This window comes from Bos javanicus, chromosome 10 (genome assembly GCF_032452875.1).
Source record: "Bos javanicus breed banteng chromosome 10, ARS-OSU_banteng_1.0, whole genome shotgun sequence".
Classification (NCBI taxonomy): domain Eukaryota; kingdom Metazoa; phylum Chordata; class Mammalia; order Artiodactyla; family Bovidae; genus Bos; species Bos javanicus.
The window spans coordinates 91,195,980-91,216,540 of record NC_083877.1 but is presented as its reverse complement, the minus strand read 5'-3'; the positions used below and the strand labels follow the sequence as shown (position 1 = coordinate 91,216,540).

Below are 20,561 nucleotides of genomic sequence, written 5' to 3'. Positions count from 1 at the left end.
GGAGCACCCTAATACCTCCTGTGTATGTTCATCTCCTTAATCCTTACTTCTCTACCTATATCCAATTAGACGTTAAGTTTTGTGAATTCTTCTTCCAAATTGTCTGGGATCTCTCCAAACTAAATTTACTGAATTGAAGCTACTGTTAATTTTTTAAAACAATGCACAGTGCCTTCCTTTGTTCAATATCTCTTCCCACAAACCTGCTTAACAAGTGGACTAACAATTTTCCAAATGTATCAGTTCAGTTCAGTTCAGTCACTCAGTCGTGTCCGACTCTTTGAGACCCCATGGATCGCAGCACGCCAGGCCTCCCTGTCCATCACCAACTCCCAGAGTTCACCCAAACTCACGTCCATCGAGTCGGTGATGCCATCCAGCCATCTCATCCTCTGTCGTCCCCTTCTCCTCCTGCCCCCAACTCCTCCCAGCATCAGAGTCTTATCCAATGAGTCAACTCTTCGCATGAGGTGGCCAAAGTATTGGAGTTTCAGCTTTAGCATCAGTCCTGCCAAAGAACACCCAGGACTGATCTCCTTCAGAATGGACTGGTTGGATCTCCTTGCAGTCGAAGGGACTCTCAAGAGTCTTCTCCAACACCACGGTCCAAAAGCATCAATTCTTTGGCACTCAGCTTTCTTCACAGTCCAGCTCTCACATCCATACATGACCACTGGAAAAACTATAGCCTTGACTAGACGGACCTTTGTTGGCTTTTGAATATGCTATCTAGGTTGGTCATAACTTTCCTTCCAAGGAGTAAGCGTCTTTTAATCTAAATATATATTTTATTATAAATAAGTGACCTTTTATCTAGATAAGTTTTGAGATGTCTTTTTTTCATGACATGTGCTTTAATGAAATTAAAATGTAGGACTACTGTACAGATTAGTTAATTTTTAAATGCAAGGGATTCATTTGTATTTAAAAGGACAATGGGGAGTAAATAGTGAGTAGCAAACCATTGGTATCAAGGTATGTAAAATGTAAGATCCATGAAATGTGTGTTAATAATGTGGATGTATTAGAATCATAGCTTCCTTTTTATAAAAGCATAATTAATTAAGTAGACAACATGCTAGGTATTGGAGAAAGAAAGATAAACTTATCCTTAAAAAGTTGTCTAGTGGAGGAGACAATGCATTATATTAGAGGGAAGAATCAAGTCTTATGACTGAAGTTGCTTTATTCTCTTGTTAAATGGGATATTAGTAATATAGTAGTTACTTTATACTGTTATGGATTTTAGGTTAAAACCAACTTGTGCTTCTTTTTCTTGTTACATGAACACTGCAGATTATCTGTGATGTTGGTGAATTTGGTTGGTCTCTCTTGGGTTCCACATGTCTTCTCATCCTGGGAGTCATGTTAAGGGGTCCACGTTTGAACATCCTGTTCCTTTGATGAAGACAAGAATAAAAGAGACAGAGCCAGAATGTATGCAGGTGTGCAAAACTTCTGCTCAGACTTAAGGTACATCTGGTTTACCCAGATTTCATTGGCCAAATCAGGGCACATGTCCAAGCCTCAAAAGAGCAAATACTCTGCCTTCAAGGAGCATGGCACAAGTAAGAAACAAACAAATTATTTGGGAACAAATAATGTAATCTACTACAAGATGTAATACATGTAAACACATAAAGGATTTACTGCATCTGGCACAGAGTCCATATATAATGTTTATAATTACATGATATAATGTTTGTAATTATACAATAATATCAATAATAATGATAGTGGCTAAATGGTAAAGAAACACTGATAATGCAGTAATCTCATTATTGCAGGGGACTGTAGGACATCACTATAGAAGAGGAAATATTGGGCCAGTAGTTCAGGGGAGAAAGAGAGGAAGGTAGCTCCAGATGGAAAAATACAGTACTACAGAAAAAGAGTCAACTAGAGGCAAAGTAGGCATAGGGCTTATTAGCCTTCCTGAAAGTAATGTCTTATATCTAACTAGTTATAACATTTATGATAACTTCCAGGAATAGAATATTTAATTAAAATTAGCTTAAATTGCAAAACATGTGTGTATCACTGAACAAGAAGTCAGTGGTGAATTTCAGGATTCATTCACTACTATAAGCATGTTTTCACTAAGGTGTTTCACCTTTCCAACTTCTACTCTTAGGGTGATGGCTTTTGTCCTTAGATCTTTCTTCCTGTATCCACATGTTAACTTCTGAGGCCCAAGGTGTCATGACCTCACTCAGTAGCATCTAAATGGGGGTTGAGAGTATCTCTTGGTATCCCTCTCTCTTTTTTAAAAATCAGGTCTGAAAATATTTTTCAGAAGCCCCCTTCAAAGCTGAATTCTTATGTTACATTGGCTAGAACTAGCTCAGGTGTCCACTTCTACATAATCAGTGGCAAAAAGGAATGGAATTACCATGATTGATTTAGCACAATAATGGTATAAGGAGGTTTTTACCTTCTCTAAACACATTTCTTCTTCTGGACAAGAATAAAATCAAGATTCTCTTAGCAAATAAGAGAGTAACAGCTCTTAGGCCTTCCATATCTCCCATGCACAGATATGAGATTTGTGTTTTCTATTCAAGATGTGTTGGTAACATGGAGACGCAGTACAGGGTCCAGGGTTTTGTGTGACAGCCTCCTTTGCCTTCAAAATTTTCAGAGGTTTGGCAAGTGCATGATCTGATTTATATGACAAACTGAAATAGACTTCATTGGGAAAATATCTACCTGTCCTTTTTCCTAATAAGCACATTTGGTAGATCTCTTATCCTATTATTTTTTTTCCTTTTCTCTATTGATATATTGTGGCAAACTTCATCAACACTGACAATTTTCGTGGTTCTAGAGGTTGGAAAGTCCAAGATTAAGATGCCAATAGATTTAGGGTCTGGTGAGAGCCCACTTCCTGGCTCAGAGACGGCTGCCTTCTTGCTCTGTGCTCTTTGTGTACTCATCAGGGCATCAGTCCCATATGCCTCCCCCCACCCCCCATGACCTTATCTAAGCTAATTATCTCCCAAAGTCCCCAGAGCCAAAAACATCACACTGGAGGTTAGACGTCAGCATACAAATTGGTTGGTGGTGGGTGGGGGCGGGGGGGGGGTGCACAAATATTCAGTCCATAGCAATACATTATAACTTCTTTTTTGAAAAAAGACTCCTTAATTTTGTATAAAGCCAAAGGACAAAGAATGCAGCAGTATACTCCCTTGAAATGTACTCCTCGTTGTGCCATTGCAGAGGCCAATTTAAACATCTGATCAATTTGGAGCTTTCTTGAATGGGATGTTGATTCCCAAGAGTAACTACAGGGAACAGTAAATGCCCACGAGATGGCATGAGTCAACACATACACACACACTTAGGATTTAAAAAAAGTGTTAAAGCTTAATTTATCACAATGAAAAAAGTTAAGGTTCTGGAGAAAAGGTAAAACTCATCTATTTTCCTCTCAATCCATATTCTAATATTCAGACAGCATTGTTCTGTGACTCATCGGACTAATCTCTCTGTTTATGACATATTTCAATGCCCACACATTTTTAGTTCTTATGACTTTCTTTTGCTCATAGTTTGAGTCCATTATGTTAGCTCTTCATCAGTGTATTAGAGAAGTCTCTACCACTTTATCCTTCAGTGTCTTATGTTATAGGCTTTTTGCTGCCCCCTCCCTCCAATCCCTACTGCCTGATAGAATTTAAACCACAAAATGGAGAAAAAAGAAGAAACCAGGATGCATGGAGTTTATGGGAAAGATTAATCATGAGAAAGAATCTGAAAAAATAAGAAAACAATGAGGACAAAGCAGCTAAAAATGGCTGTATAGTGGGTGAACCCCTTGAGGAAAAAGACTTCATAACCATGGAGGAGGCAGAAGGGTTTAGTCAACACAGTTGGTATATAAAAGGCAGATCCTGCTTTTCCCAGTTCGATTGGTAATTTTAACTTTTAAAACATTGAACAAATAAAGCTTTCTCTTAAATATTTATGTCAGGATTTATGGCCTATCTCTTGAATTTTCCTGCTGAAAATAATTAGCAAAAGCATGGGCACAGCAATTTTTAGATTTATTTTAGCAACTTACTTATTCCCATTATATTAAAAATACTCTGAAGAAAACATGTTTAAGGTAGATGGAAGTTTCTCTAGGAACAAAGGCATAATCAAGCATGGTTCTAGGCAACTTCCATTCAGCATCTCATGCAGTCTTTCAACAATCCTGAGAGGTGTGCTTATGTTCATTTGATATACAAATGAATCTAACCTCACAAAGTTCAAGGAATTCACCTAGGGTTTTCAAATGGGGAACTGGGACTTGAGGCTCTCTCTCTCACTCCAAAGGCTGTCTGAATCATTCTCTATCATGCTTTTAAAGAGGTCCACGCTAAGTTGGCTCAGTTATGTCCAACTCTTTGCAACCCTATGGACTGTAGCCCAGAAGGCTCCTCAGTCCATGAGATTCTCCAGGCAAGAATACTGGAGTGGGTTGTCATGCCCTCCTCCAGGGGATCTTTCCGACCTAGGGATCGAACCCTCATCTCTTAGGTCTCCTACATTGACAGGTTCCTAATCACTGGTGCCGCCTGAGAAGCACCTTTTAAAGAGTTGGATGAGATTAAAAAAAAAACAAAAAACAAAACAGGTTTAGAAGAGCATTAGAATGAATTTGGGGAGAAGGAAAAGGCAACCCATTCCAGTGTTCTTCCCTGGAGAATTCCATGGACAGAGGAATCTGGCGGGTTACAGTCCATGGGATCACAAAGAGTCAGACATAACTAAGTAACTAACACTACTGCGAGAATGAATTTGTGATAAATATATCAATTTTATATACTCACTAATTTAGGAAAAGCTATGCTTGCTTCTTTTAATTGTTATAACTTTATAGTTCCTTTATAACTTTATAAAGTTATTATTATAACTTTAATTGTTATAACTATAGTTCCTTTTTCTTGCTAGAAGTAGAAATTGTTATGTAGCTTTGACTTAAGGGCTTATATTTTGTTTTTAAATTAATATATACTTATTGTATACTGCTGGTGGAAAGGCAAATTGATAAAATCTTAATGGGTACAAGTTAGCAATATATATTGTATGTATATTAAAAATGTTTATATCCTTCAAGCTAATAATTATCCTCCCATGTACTTGGTCTAAAGAATCTATTACAGTCTCGAGATTATGTCAAGGATGATTATTGCAACATTACTGTAATTTCAAACATTTGAAATGGCCAACAATGGATTATTGATTGAATAATTCAGAATTTAGCCATGAGAGGAAATTCTATGCAGTCATTAAACATTATAATTTAGAAGAGTAATAATTTAGGTGAAGATTTATTAACTGAAAGGTTAGTTTACAAAACAGTGTGTAAAGTATATTCCAATTTAATTTAAGTTTAAATAAATATATCTATTAAGAATGTAATAAGCAGACATGCCAGAAAGGTTAAAGATGATTATCTGGGTTGAAGAATCACAGACAATTTTAATTTTGTCCTCATGTAGACAATGGGGTCAGATTGAGAAGGAAATTACCCCTCTTTTCTTCCCTAGCATCTTTTCTTCTTGATGCTCTTTATTTATTTATTTTTTTTAATTGTTGAAGTATGGTTGCTTTACAGGGTTGTATTAGTTTCTGTTGTACAACAAAATGTATCAGTATACATATACATATAGCCATTCCTTTTAAGATTTTCTTCCCATTTAGGTCACCACAGATCACTGAGTAGGGTTTGCTGTGCTAAATTAGCTATTATTATTTGTTATCTATTTTATACATGCGACTTAGCAGCAGCAGCAGCAGTGTATATATGTCAATCCCAATCTTCAAATTCATCAGGAAGAAAAAAATCATACAATATTGCTTATATATGGCAACTAGACAAGGGTACAGATGAGTATTTGCAAAGCAGAAATACAGTCACAAATGTAGAGAACAAACTTACGGTTACCAAAAAGGGGAAGAGGGAGTGTGATGAACTGCAAGACTGGGATTGATGCTCTTTAAATCAGTTTTAAACTATGACATGTGAAACCTGTGTTTGTGCTTAGCTACTGGTATTTTTGCCCTTCCTTGCCATAGCCTCTCTCCACCAATCAGGCCTACCCTCAAGAGGTCAGTTTGGACACCTGAGCTACATCTCAAAGTTTGGCAAAACATGGCAGCAGTAAACCAGAGGACTCATTCCATTTAAATAACCAATGGTTTTAGACCCGTATGCATCTTCAATGTAGTAATAGGATCAAGGAAGCCCTTCCCCAATCCACTAGGCTTTCTCTACTGCAGGGAGCAGGTGTAGAGGCCAACTGTAATATTATTGAAGTAACTTGTCTTGCAACTAGTCAAGAATTTTGGGGAGTGGTCACCTTAGTGAAGTATTCAATCTGACCTAGACTTTCTTTCTGTACCTTATTACTGGCTGTTGATTTGATAAGCACCAGAAACAGTCTTAAAAGGGTGTTGAGTGGATTTTAGATCATGCCAATCATTACATTTTCAGAGGTGGTGCTTTGAGGGGATACCTTTCACCAGATTCTAGATGGGAACAGAGTTCACTTGTCTGAGCTTTCTTACTTCTCGTGTAAGGACAGAGGCACAAAAGTATTCATGAAGCATCTGGCAAGAACAAATTTTACATATTGCAATAAGGATATGAGGCAACATGTCTCTTTCCTTTGTATTCTTCATCTTAAAGTGAAGTGGCTCAGTTGTGTCCGACTCTTCTCGTCCCCATGGACTGTAGCCTACCGGCCTCCTCTGTCCATGGGATTTTCCAGGCAAGAATACCGGAGCGGGTTGCCATTGTCTTCTCTAGGGGAACTTCCCGACCCAGGGATCGAACCCGGGTCTCTCCCATTGTAGGGAGACGCTTTACCGCCTGAGCCACAAGGGCAGTCACTTCATCTTCAAAGGTCAGTCTATTTATAAAAAATCGTTGTAAATGCCTTCCCCAGTGGTCCAGGGGTTAAGAATCTGTCTTGCAATGCAGGGGACACAGGTTTGACCCCTGGTTGGGGAACTAAGTTCCCACATACTACAGAGTAACTAATCCACGCCCACAACTAGAGAGTCCATGTGCCGTAATGAAAGATCCTGCGTGACGCAACAAAGGTCTTGTTTGTGGCAACTAAGACTTGATGCAGCCAGATAAATAAATATATTTTTAAAAAATGGTTACAAATGGATATATGCAACTTTTTTCTTAGAGAACACCCTAAATTGCAGATGCTTTCATAATTATTCCTAATAGACATAACATACCTAGTGCTTTGTGCTAGATCCTGTTCCAAGCGCTTTATATACATCAGTTCATCTAATCCTCACACCTCCATAAGTTAATTATTGTTATTATTATTATCACCATCCCTATTTTATAGATGAGAAAATAGGCTCAGAGTCCCCAGCCCAGGGTTATACAACTAATATGGTGAAGCCAGATTTGGAACCTAGGCAATCCGGTTCTACCATCAGATACTGCCTTGGGTTAGTTAGATATCTTTCTAGAAAGTATTGATATTGATAGGCCTGATTTTAATAGCAACAGCACCATCCCAAACACCTTGTTTAACCATAATTGTCATTCTAGGGGATGATACCAGCAGATAAGTTTTCCTTTGCTAAAAGCTGATATAAAAGGCACCCATCACTTGAAAGACAGCCCTATAGTTCCACATTGCAAAGAGAAAGTTTATGTTATTCAGGAGATTGTCAGCTAAGTGTTTGAATTAAAAAAAAAAAAGATATTAGAGGATTTCCCTGATGGTTTAGTGGTTAAGACTCCTTGTTTCCAATGCAGGGGTTGCGGGTTCAATTCCTGGTCAGGGAACTAGGATTCTGCATGCCATGGTGCATGGCCAAAAAAAAAAAAAAAAAGTCATCAGTATCAGTATCTGAGCTGAAACCACTGAAACCAAGCCAGAGGTGACCATACTTTTCAGATTATGATAATAGGCTTGGACTGAGATTACAAACTTTCTGCAAGTGGTAGGCATCAGACCCAATGTTTAATTTCTTGCTCTACCACTTACTGTTGAGATGACTGTATTTATTTAGTTTTTCTAATTTGTTTTAAACATTGATCTTGTGTAATTCTGCTGCTTAAAATCCTTCAGTCTCTTCTAATTTCTTGGTAAGTAAAATCTAAACTCTTGAACATGACCTGCAAGAACAAGTGAAATCTTGTTCCTGCCTACTTTTTCAATTTCACAGGGTACTTCTTTCCAGTTCAGTCACATCTCACTGGCCTCACTGGCCTTTCATAAGTTCCTTACAGTTCTAAGAGGCTCTTCCCTTTGCTTGATACATTATTTTTGCTCCTTTCACCTGGCCACTCATCCTCCAGGTCTCAGCTTAGATGATCCTGCCTTAGAAAAGAGACTCCCTTCCCTGAATTAGTTTCCCATCCTTTCACTTTATGGCCCTTATTCCAACTAGCCGTTGAACATTTATTTATGTAATTATGTTTTAACATTTGTCTCTCCTACTCTTGTTAGCTCTTTGTAGTAGCTACTACAAACTCTGTTTGGTTCCCTATTTTTTATCTAGCATGTAGTATAGTGCCTGGCAATATATAGACATTTGATAAACATTCATTAAGTAATGAATGAGCCTCCGTGCCTTCATGTACAAAAAGGGACTTTCTAAGATTGCTGGGCAGATTAAATGAAATTTATTCACAAACACTCACACATTCTCTGTCTAGTATAGTTCTAACATATTAGTAGATCCCAAATAAATACTATTAGTTTTTTTGCCTTTTTCCTTTGATAGTCATGACTCCACTCTGGGTTCTGTTTAGCTTCTCATAAGTCATGAATGAGGATGATGAACAATGGCTGGTGGAGATGCTAGGTGTGGGGAATGGGAGAATTCCAGGAAGACAGAGCAGTGTGAATGTAAGCAGAGAGACAGAACATCGAATGCCAAGTTTGAAGAAAAGACATTCTCTTGATAGACTAAAATTCAGACCTGTGTAAGAGAACTATGGTAGAAATGTCTGGATAAAATAGATTTGAATCAGATTTGGCAAGTCTTGTTAAGGAGTTTGGAAGGGATGTTGAGTCAGTGGTACAGATTTTGGTGTTATTTGCAAGCTTGCTTGGGAGGGAAGAAAATTCTAGTGGGATACTTCACTAGCAGCAAGAAGCAATGCAGAATATCACCACCAGTTAGGCTTGTGTATAGAACTGACTATCATTTCCTTGGCTATTTTTTTCTTCTTCCACTTGAGTGCCAATACTTTCCAACTCTGACTTAGTTTTATTTCCTCCTTATTCTGTTCTTCTCCCTGAGTGTCTCATTCTGTTTACCTGTTATAGGACTGGACTATCTCTTTCATACTTATGAGCCTTAAATCTTATTTCGGTTCAGAGCATTAGCTCCAGATTCCATCTAGCCAACACTCCCTGGACTTCCCTAAGATATGTCAATCCTGATGTTTCTAAAATCCAATCCACTATCTCCCCCCAAACCTCTTCCTATATTGCCTGTCTGTAAGATATAGCATAGGCATCATCCATTCAGAAACCCAAATCACCGTCCATTCTTTCGTGCTCTCTTTCCCTCCCGTGTGGAAGAAGCAAGTCCTATAGATTTTATCTCTTTCAGTTCAGTTCAGTTGCTCAGTCATGTCTGACTCTGCGGACTTTAATCTTGACTATTCTCTACTTACTCCTCTCTTCTTCACTCTCAGTGGCACTGCGTTAGTTCATGCTTGATGAGTCCTCACCTAGCCAACAATAAGCATGTCCCAATAAGTCCTCTCATCTCTAGTTGAATATTTTCTTTCACTACTTTAAGCAATTTTTCTAAGATGCAAATATGTGTGACTTCCTGGCTTAAAATGCCTGTTTCTCTTTGTCCCTGGGATGAACCCTAAGAAGTTTAACATCTTTATTTTGACCTATGAGGTGTACCTCTTCCCAGGTGGGATTATTCCAAACCCTCTTCAAGCAAATCTGCTCTTTTCTCCTATGTATATCACTCTATTTTCAGGCCAGACCGAGTGCCTAGCACACTGCCAAATATGTAGCAGGTTTTAATTAATATTTGCCAAAACAAAATGTCCTTAAGGTTGAAAACAGACTTGGACATGGCTTTCACATGGCAAGTAGGAAGAAAAAACAACAGAGCCAGGAAACGAGTGAAAATGGGTGATGAAGATAAAGAACGGTTACTGAATTTAGAGGAGGTAAGAATAGACCTTGGAATTAGAGAAGGTCAAGAGTAATAAAATCAGCTTGCCTTTGATTTCTAAAGAAGAAGGAGGAGGTCAAAACTGTCAAACATAGCAGGAGGGTCAAACAAGAAGAATGAGAAAAGATGTTTTAATTGGGCTATTAGGAAGTCATTGGTGACTTGGGAGATGAGTTTTAAGGAATCAGTGGGTGGAAGGTAGAAGCCACATGGTAAATACTAAGGAATGTGTGACAAGGAGGTTGAGGCAAGAAGTGCCCTTGAGAATTTTAATCATAAAATGGAGAATGTTATCATGGAGTTCACGTTATAAGCAGCCATCCCCCTTTTTCCCCAAAGAATGCATATTACAAATATCCTTCCAATTAATTTGGGAAAGTTTAAAAATGTAATGTAGTTAGGTTTTACACATTCCTCTCTCCACACCAACTACTTCTAAATCTTGGAGAGATTAGTAGGATAAACATTGTACATGTAAGGAACTGGGTTTGGTTGGAGAGAAAGAAAGAAAAATACCTTTTTATATGTTACTTACCCACTTTTTCAGTTTTTCAAGGCATTTGTGCAGATTTTAAAAGTAATGCATATTTATTACCATTGTAATATTGTCATATGAAATCATACATAATTCCTCTGCCCTGAGAATACTATTAACATATTCATATTATATGTGTGTTAAAGTATAAATATACCTATTGCATAACTTAATTTTAGCATCCTGGCTCAAAGTTTCAATGATTAGATAGCAGTGAGGTGGGTTTATTCATTGTTTGGAAATTATTGGAGCTGCATATAACTATTTTTTCCCCTCAGTGGAAGCTCCCACTGCATTTTTACACTTAACACTTGTGCTGTTTGAGTGTAGTCTAACAGCACTGAGGAATTTATGACAAAGGTTTGTGAGTAGCAGGCTAAGGGGCAGAGTTTCTAGGCTTAGCGACCCAAAGAGAGACGGTCAATCAATAGTATGTTGTAAAAATTCTACAGAATAAATAATTCAGGCTTTCCTCTTCCTCCAAAATAAACTCACCATCTCAGTGGTTCTTGACGGACTTTTCATTCCCTGACTGCTACCGTCCATGACGTCATAGTTCCTTTGTGACCAGGCCAATGGTCACCCAGGGATTATAACCAGGGGTGTCCTAAGACTCTCCAAGGAGAAGCAGTTCTTACAATTTTCTGAGCTGTCAGAGGACACGGAACTATGGACATGAAAGCTCTTGTCATTTCTTACCATATTTCTAGCTGGCAGCTATGGGACCTAGGATTGGACTCTCTATTGAAGCTTTGGGAGAAACTCAAGTTCCCACCTTAAAAAGTTCCACCAGGTTTGAAGAAGAGAGCAAGCAACGCAGTTACATTGTTTTGGTCCTTTATGGACTCTGTAGCCTCCAGGCACCGCTTTTTAGTGTTATTTGAAGCCTGCCCTGTCAACTACAGAGGACATGAAACTAGCCTGACTTCTAATGCCAGCCACACTCTAGTATTGCTGTCTTCCCTGCCTTTTACAGTATTCTTTACATGTCATGCCAGAAAATAAAATAATAATTCGTGAACCTTTTTACCCCGATAAGTGCTCACACAATGAATTTAATTAAAATCCCCTTTATCTATTATACTGAAAACAAGGGATTAACAATATCCATTAAAATGACTATTACATTCACATCAACTGGATTTCAATACCTGACTAAAATGATATGAAGGAAGCCATAATCATGTGAGGCCCAATATGGTGTATAAATTTTAAACCTTTCGAAACCCTAAATTATTCTAATCTGCAAATGTAATTATCATAAATGTTAGTCAAACTTTCTCATGGCCTCTTTCTGTTGAACAAAAAGAAACAAATGAAACTCTGAAGGTTTTAAGTTTTACAAACTCACAATTAACTCCTCTATGACCAGTGGACTGTTAAGTTGAGAAGAAAGAAGAAATTTTTAGGTAGTTTAGGACCTGAAATACAGTTTGCAGAAGAGATAATCAGGAGATTATGGTCAATGATTTACAATATTCCTTTGAATTCGAGTTGGTTGGATGATAATGCCAATAACTTTTTAACAGTAGCTATAGAGTCAGCTTTTTGCTATAAATTTGTAACATGACTAAGAATCTCTATATAATATTCAACTTTATATAGTAGGTAAGGTTGTTGCTTTCCTTGACACCTTTAACAAGTAGTGTTCCAGAGCCACATTTAAGGTTGAGACATGAAGTAAATAAAGGTAGCTATCATCTCTCTTACGATATCAAAGGGCATATTTATCAAAACCCAATGCTATTGCTCCAGGAAAGGGAAGAAAACATATTATTTCTTGAGAAGAGAGAACCTAGTTTTAATTGAAGCACTGTATTAAAAAATGATGACCACAGAAGAGATATACACTTATTTTAGTTCATTCTTTACCATCATTTCCAGTTATGCATTGTATCTAAGCTACGCATTCTATCTCACTACAGGGATAAAAGTTTTTTATCTATGGGATATTTCCTTCTGGAGGACAAAAACACCAATTCTTTGCATGTTCCAGCTCCCTTCTGACATCAATCATTATACAGTCAAAATTCCAAACTTCAGCTAAAAAGAAGACAAAGAACTTCGTAAACAGCCCTCTAATTACACACAGATTGTAAAATTGCCTGAAAGTTATCTGTTAACCTGTTAGATACTTAAAATGAACTCCACAAACCAGGGAAGTAGCCTTGTTAAGACCTTCCTCACATCATTCCCACTTTAAATCACATCAACCCAGGGCTCAATCTATATTCCTTTTTCCTTTGTGATTCTGTTTTTAACCCTATTTGGTATTTGTCCCTTCTCCATTGTTGGGAAGGTCTGAAAGTCTGTCATATTGAGGCTGCTGCTTCTCCATTATTTGCTTTGAACAAATGCTATTATGTTGCCCTAATAACCACAGTTGTGTAAGCATCTATCAGTCTCTTTTATCGTGGCATTATTTCTATATATGAAAGTGATTTGCCCTCCCTGTCTGCTGATGACTTCCATTGCTAGTATTGACACATGGCTCAACTCTCAACCCTTAACTCTTGTCTGCTCTTTCTTTCCCTCTCTCCCACTGGAGCAATTTTAGCCTTTATCCTAAAACATTACTCTAAAATTAATGAAACTAGAGTGGCCGTAGATCTTCAGCGACCAAAAAGGCAGCAGAAAGACTGAATTGCCAAATCTTGGGGAAAAAAAAAATCTCAGCTCGATGCCTCATTTCTGAGGCATGATTATCATCTCTACTAATGGATTGCTATGCTGACAGCATTATTACCCTCAAGAGTGCCAAGGATTTTAATGAAACTTGAGACTGGATGCTGTCTTTGGAAGCTGTTACAGGGACAGCCAGAAGTCCTAGCGATGCCGCTCTAGACTGCAATTGTTTCAAACTAAAGGTCTTTCGGGGGTTTCCCAGGTGGAGCCGTGGTAAAGAACCCACCTGCCAATGCAGGAGGCACAAGAGAGGTTGGGATGATCCTCTGGAGGAGGAAATGGTAACTCACTGCAGTATTCTAGCCTAGATAATTCCTTGGACAGAGGAGCCTGGTGGGCCACAGTCCATGTGGTTGCAAAGAGTTGGACATGACTGAGCGGCTGAGCACACACGTACACACAGAGGTCTTTGGAGCAGGCCAGATTCTGACCTTGTGAATTCTGACACGCCTGTAAATGTTGACTATGCCGTGGATGTTCCTGTTGGTGATTTTACCATGAGGCCATACTTTTCCAGATAAGACTTTGCATGAGGTCCAGAAGCACAGGAAGCAGGATTAGGAAGAATTTCTATTGCATCTCTTCAAATTGGTTGACTACATGTCGCAAATGAGTAAACTGAGGTTCAGAGAGATTAAATACATTGTCAAAGGTTCCTCAACAATGAAGTGGTAGAGTCAAGATTCAAACTCCAGCCCTCTCCTCATTTTATCATGCCCCTGAAGTGGAGTTTGGAGTCCCTAGTCTCTGTGGTGGACACTGACCCAGAGTTTTGTGATGATAGAACAGGTGGAAGCAATTCTTCATGGCGCCCTAACAACATTCAGACTCAGAGCAACGTGGAGCAACGAAGAGAATGCTGACAAACATTGTGAGCTCACTTGGGGCAATTATTCAGCAGTTGTGAGGTGAATCCTAAAGCACCTACCGAATGTAAAAACAGTATCTGCAGCCTCAGATCAGGCCAAATCACAGGTTTTATGTATTGGATTGACCAAAAATTTCATTCGGCTTTTCTCAACGGTTTTAAGAATTGGATTGGCCAAAAACTTCATTCAGCTTTTTTCTGCAACATGTTTCAAACTTTTGGATCTGCCCAATATTTTGTGTTATTGGCTTTAGCTGTTTGGTGTGTGCATGTTATGCATAGGCATATGTGTGTGTTGTTAGTGTTGTGACTAGTCATGAGATTAGTCTGATCCTTATTTACTTTGTAATAAACATAAAGCATACCTTTTCTGGAGGCTCAGACGGTAAACCATCTGCCTAAAATGTGGGAGACCCAGGTTCGATCCCTGGGTTGGGAAGATGCCCTGGAGAAGGAGATGGCAACCCACTCCAGTACTCTTGCCTGGGAAATCCCATGAACGGAGGATCCTGGTGGGCTACAGTCCATGGGGTTGCAAAGAGTCAGACACGACTGAGCGACTTCACTTTCACTTTCTGTAGTAATCAAATCCTATTGGCCCCGCCTTCAAAACTAATCTGAAATCTGACTATTTCCCACCACCTCCTCTATTACCATTTTAGCTTAAAGCCACCATCATCATTTGCCCGAATCACTCTAAAACCTTCCTAACAATTGTCTGTGTCCTCCTACATTCTGTTTTTACCTCGCAGTCTAGTCAGAGTGCTCCCTTTACAACTTGTATCAGTGTCCTCGGAGGCCTCCTTCACAGTTGTATTATATGCATCCCTGAAAAGTCCTTAAGAGCCTACGAGCCTCTGCATGGTGAGAATTCTGCTCATCTTTGGATCCATTTCTTACATGCTGCCCTCTCTCTGCCCTCGCCACTGCCTCCTTGCTGTTCTCGTCCATCAAACATGCTTATGTGTCAGAATCTTGGCACTTTCTGTTCCCCTAACTGGAGGCTCTGCCTTCCACGGTGCGCTCTCATTCACTCACGCATCTTACATCAAAAAAGTCTTCCTTAAGCCCTGCTCCTGCTCCCCGCCCGCTGCCCACACATATTCACTTTCTTTAAAAAAAAAAAAAATGTGTTTTTGGTCTTTTTTTAAAATGAATATGTTCATTTTTAATTGGAGAATAATTGTTTTACAGTATTGTGTTAGTTTCTGCCGTATGTCAACATGAATCAGCCATAGGTACACACATGTCCCTCCCCTCTGGAAACTCCCTCCCACTTCCCACCACATTGCACACCTCTAGGTGGTCACAGAGCACTGGGTCTGAGCTCCCTGCATCCTACAGCAAATTCCCACTGGCAATCTATCTATGTTGATCATATAATATATATGTCTCAATGTTACTCTCTTAATCGGTACCTTCCTCTCCTTCACTTTCCACAAGTCTGTTTTCTATGCCTGCATCTCCATTGCAGCCCTACAGATAGATTCTTTGCTGCCATCTTTCTAGGTTCCGTATACCTGTGTTAGTATACGATATTTGTTCTGTCTTCCTGACTGACTTACTCTGTATAATAGGTTCTAGGTTCATCCACCTCATTAGAACTGATTCAAATGTGTTCCTTTTATGGCTGAGTAATATTCCACAAACAATGGGATATTACTTTGCACAATATTCTATTGTTTATGAAATATTACTTTGTTATGGATAAAGAACACATTTTCTTTATCCATTCATCCACTGACGGACATTTGCTTCCAGGTCCTAGCAATTGTAAATAGTGCTGCAGTGAACACTGGGCTCCATGAGTCTTTTTCAATGACTATTTCCTCAGGGTATACACCCAGTAGTGGGGTTGGTGGGTCATGCCTAGTTGTATTCCTAGTTTTTAAAGGAATCTCCATACTGTTCTCCCTAGTGGCTGTATCGATTTACTTTCCTACCAACAGTGCAAGAAGATTCCCTTTTCTCCACACCCTCTCTGGCATTTACTGTTTGTAGATCTTTAAATGATGGCTACCTGCCTCTTGAGAAATCTGTATACAGGTCAAGAAGCAACATTAGAACTGGACATGGAACAACAGGCTGGTTCCAAATAGGAAAAGGAGTACGTCAAGGCTGTATATTGTCACCCTGCTTATTTAACTTATATGTAGAGTACATCATGAGAAATGCTGGGCTGGATGAAGCACAAGCTGGAATCAAGATTGCTGGGAGAAATATCAATAACCTCAGATATGCAGATGACACCATCCTTATGGCAGAAAGCAAAGAGGAATTAAAGAGCCTCTTGATGAAAGTGAAAGAGGAGAGTGAAAAAATTGGCTTAAAACTCAGCATTCAGAAAACTATGAACATGGCATCCGGTCCCATCACTTCATGACAAATAGATGGGGAAACAGTGGAAACAATGAGAGGCTTTATTTGGTGCGGAGGGGGGCGGATTCCAAAATCACTGCAGATGGTGATTGCATCCATGAAATTAAAAGACATTTACTCCTTGGAAGAAAAGTTATGACCAACCTAGACAACATATTAAAAAGCAGAGACATTACTTTACCAACAAAGGTCTGTCTAGTTAAAGCTATGGTGTTTCCAGTAGTCATGTATGGATGTGAGAGTTGGACTGTAAAGAAGGCTGAGCGTCGAAGAATTGATATTTTTGAACTGTGGTGTTGGAGAAGACTCTTTAGAGTCCTTTAGACTGCAAGGAGATCAAACCAGTCCATCCTAAAGGAGATCGGTCCTGAATATTCATTGGAAAGACTGATGCTGATGCTGAAACTCCAATACTTTGGCCGCCTGATGCGAAGAGTTACCTCATTGGAAAAGACTCTGATGCTGGGAGGGATTGGGGGCAGGAGGAGAAGGGGACAACAGAGGATGAGATGGTTGGATGGCATCGCCGACTCAATGGACATGGGTTTGGGTGGACTCTGGGAGTAGGTGATGGATAGGGAGGCCTGGCGTGCTGCAGTCCATGGGGTCACAAAGAGTTGGACATGACTGAGCGACTGAACTGAACTGATTCTGACTGGTGTGAGGTGAGGCCTCATTGTAATTTTGATTTGCATTTTCTAATACTGAGTGCCGTTGAGCATCTTTTCATATGATTATTAGCCATCAGTTTCTCTTCTCTGGAGATATGTCTGTTTAGGTCTTCTGTCCACTTTTTGATGGGGTTGTTTGTTTTTCTGGTATTGAGCTACATTAGCTGCTTGTGTATTTTGGTGATTAGCACTTTGTCAGTTGTTTCATTTGCTATTATTTTCTCCCATTCTGAAGGTTGTCTTTTCACTGTGCTGCAGCGTGAGGGATCTTCATCCTGTTGTGCGGGATCTTTCCTTGTGGTGCATACACTCTCTGGTTGTGTCTTGCAGCCTCAGTTGTTGGGACGTGAGGACTCTGTATTTGTGGGGTGTGGGCTCTGGAGCAGGTGGGCTTAGTTGCTCCATAGCATGTGGGATCTTAGTTCTCTGACCAAGGATTCAACCTATATTCCCTACATTGCAGGGTGAACTCTTGGCCACTGGACCAAGGGAAGTTTCCACATTTACTTTCTATTCTTGGCTCTGAATGACTTTTCTTCATAGCGTATAACACTGACTGACATCATATTGTAGATCAACTTTTTTTTTTGCTTTGGTTTGCTTTATTTTATGTCTCTCCCACTAGAATATAAGCTCCAGAGAAGTGGGACAATTTGGGGCTTATTCATCACTCTGTCTTCAGTGCCTAAAGTGTCAGACATATAAGTTTTACAATAAATATCTTCAATGGATTAATGAATGAAAGTAATTATTTAACAACTTCAAAAGAAGAGATGCACATTTGCTTTGTATCTCTGACAATGAGTGAAAAATTTGTTAATAAGTGCATAATGGAGCTCTGATAAACTAACATTTATTAAACTTAGACTAGGTTCTGGGAATACAAATAAGAAACAATTAATGCAGTCTAGATTTGAAGAACTACTGCTGGAGGAAGAGGCATATAGATAAGTGTTATGATACACAGAAGCAAAAGTTACTGTGAAACTTAAGAAGGTTCAAACCTGGTCAAAGCAGAGGAGAAATTAGACTCAGAGAAAGACAATTAGAATTTCCAGAGGTTTCTTAAGGAGGTGATTGCTCAGTTCAGTTCAGTTCAGTCAGTCACTCAGTCATGTCCGACTCTTTGTGACCCCATGAATCACAACACACCAGGCCTCCCTGTCCATCACCAATTCCCGGAGTTCACTCAGACTCATGTCCATCGAGTTGGTGATGCCATCCAGCCATCTCATCCTCTGTTGTCCCCTTCTCCTCCTGCCCCCAATCCCTCACAGCATCAGAGTATTTTCCAATGAGTCAACTCTTCGCATGAGGTGGCCAAAGTACTGGAGTTTCAGCTTTAGCATCATTCCTTCCAAAGAACACTCAGAGCTAATCTCCTTCAGAATGGACTGGTTGGATCTCCTCGCAGTCCAAGGGACTCTCAAGAGTCTTCTCCAACACCACAGTTCAAAAGCATCAATTCTTCGGCACTCAGCCTTCTTCACAGTCCAACACTCACATCCATACATGACCACTGGAAAAACCATAGCCTTGACTAGACGGACCTTTGTTGGCAAAGTAATGTCTCTGCTTTTGAATATGCTATCCAGGTTGGTCATAACTTTCCTTCCAAGCTCAACTGAGGGCTAAAGGATCCTTAGGATTTATCTAACAGAGAATGTGGGAAAGGCTGATCTAAGAAGCAGGAGTAGGTACATATGAAAGTGCAGAGAGAGAGACTGAGAGAGTGAGAAGGAGAGTGAGACAGACAGAACGATTGACTTTAAAGACCTTCAGTGGATCTCATTCATGCCCCATTTATTCGTGAATGAAAACGGAGAGAGAGGCAGGAGATTGTGCCTTAAGACAGACAGGTAGCAGGTTTCTTGGTAAAATGAACAACAAAAATATCTTTTTTTCCAAGAAGCTTTAGAGAACCTTATATTGACTGAAACTTGGAAATTTTTAGAACTGCTTTATGGTTCTACTACTTGAAGTTTGAAGGTGAAAACTTTGCCAACATAGATTCTTCTAGTTCTAATGTAGGGTGACACTTTTCAAAGCACTTTATTTACTCTAGATATATAATATGTTTCGAGATTTCATATAAAAAATGTCTCTTATTATTAATCTGAAATTACATATTTGTAGCCAAGTTCTCAATGACTCAAAAATTTCAGCTGAGTCCCAGAAATTTTGGCTGCAAACACTAAGGCCAGCCTCTCCTGATATCAAAAGTAGCATGGGATCTGTAAAACCAAAATTCTCTGTGCTGTTGTTATTGTTCCATTGCTAAGTTGTGTCCAACTCTTTGTGACCCCATGGACTGCAGCATACCAGGCTTTCCTGTCCTTCACCACCTCCCAGAGTTTGCTCAAATTCGTGTCCATTGAGTCAGTGATGCCATCCAGCCATCTCATCCTCTGTTGCCCGCCTTGTCCTGGGTGTACTGTATTGATATAAAAGTCTTATGGCTCAAGCCTCCGACTGCAGACAGCGTTATACTCCATGAATAAACCTTGTAGTGCGAGGACTAAGTGGGCCTTATGGGGATTTGAATTTGAGATTTCAGAGCTTCTAAGTATTTTAGCTGATGCTCAGACAACCACCTGATTCCTTCAGGGCTTTTTTGTTCTACCAGTGGAGGAACTCAACATAAATAATCTATGGACAAATTCTGGCTCTTGTGGTGGATTTGTTAGAATCTTTTGGAACTTACACACTTCCAGAGTTGAACTCATGCCTCCTGAACTGGCCTAGAACACTAGTGTTGACCCCTTCACAAAGATCATATTATGTGGCAACATCTCAGACATTTTTATTATATCCAGTTGGAGAAACAAAAGACAAAACCAAACTCACTGAAAAAATTCACTGGATTGAGTACAGTTTCTCTCTCTCTCTTTTTTTTACTTTGGAGAGAAAGCTCTCATAGGCTTTCCAGCTGCGTATTCCTTCAGAGTTCACTGTGACCAAATTCACAAAGCTGTTTTCTGGCATTACTGATAATTATGCAAGCAGATGTACCACTGAATGCTTTGATCTTAATGGTTGTGAATTAAATCAGCTTGAGCTTTGTCAATACTTTTAAGGGGAAGTCTACAAGAAATGGTAAAGGTCTGAAGCAGTAAACCTGCTTTTTAATACAGTTGAGTTCGAAAGTGACCTGGAGTACAGTAGTTGTCCAAGAAGGCTTTCTGTGTTGTCCAGAAGTTTATTCATGATGTCATTATCCTTGATATCAATTTTTAAAAGA

The 20,561-nt window shown here is 39.3% G+C and overlaps 1 long non-coding RNA gene across 1 annotated transcript; it reads right to left on the bottom strand.

The window, feature by feature from the left end:
- Positions 1-1,168: 1,168 nt before the first annotated feature.
- Positions 1,169-11,560, bottom strand: LOC133255047 (uncharacterized). The gene is made up of 2 exons (XR_009738848.1): positions 11,213-11,560; positions 1,169-1,398 (listed from the first exon to the last, which is right to left on the bottom strand). It is a non-coding gene; the product is annotated as an uncharacterized LOC133255047 (long non-coding RNA).
- Between the last annotated feature and the right edge of the window lie 9,001 nt (positions 11,561-20,561).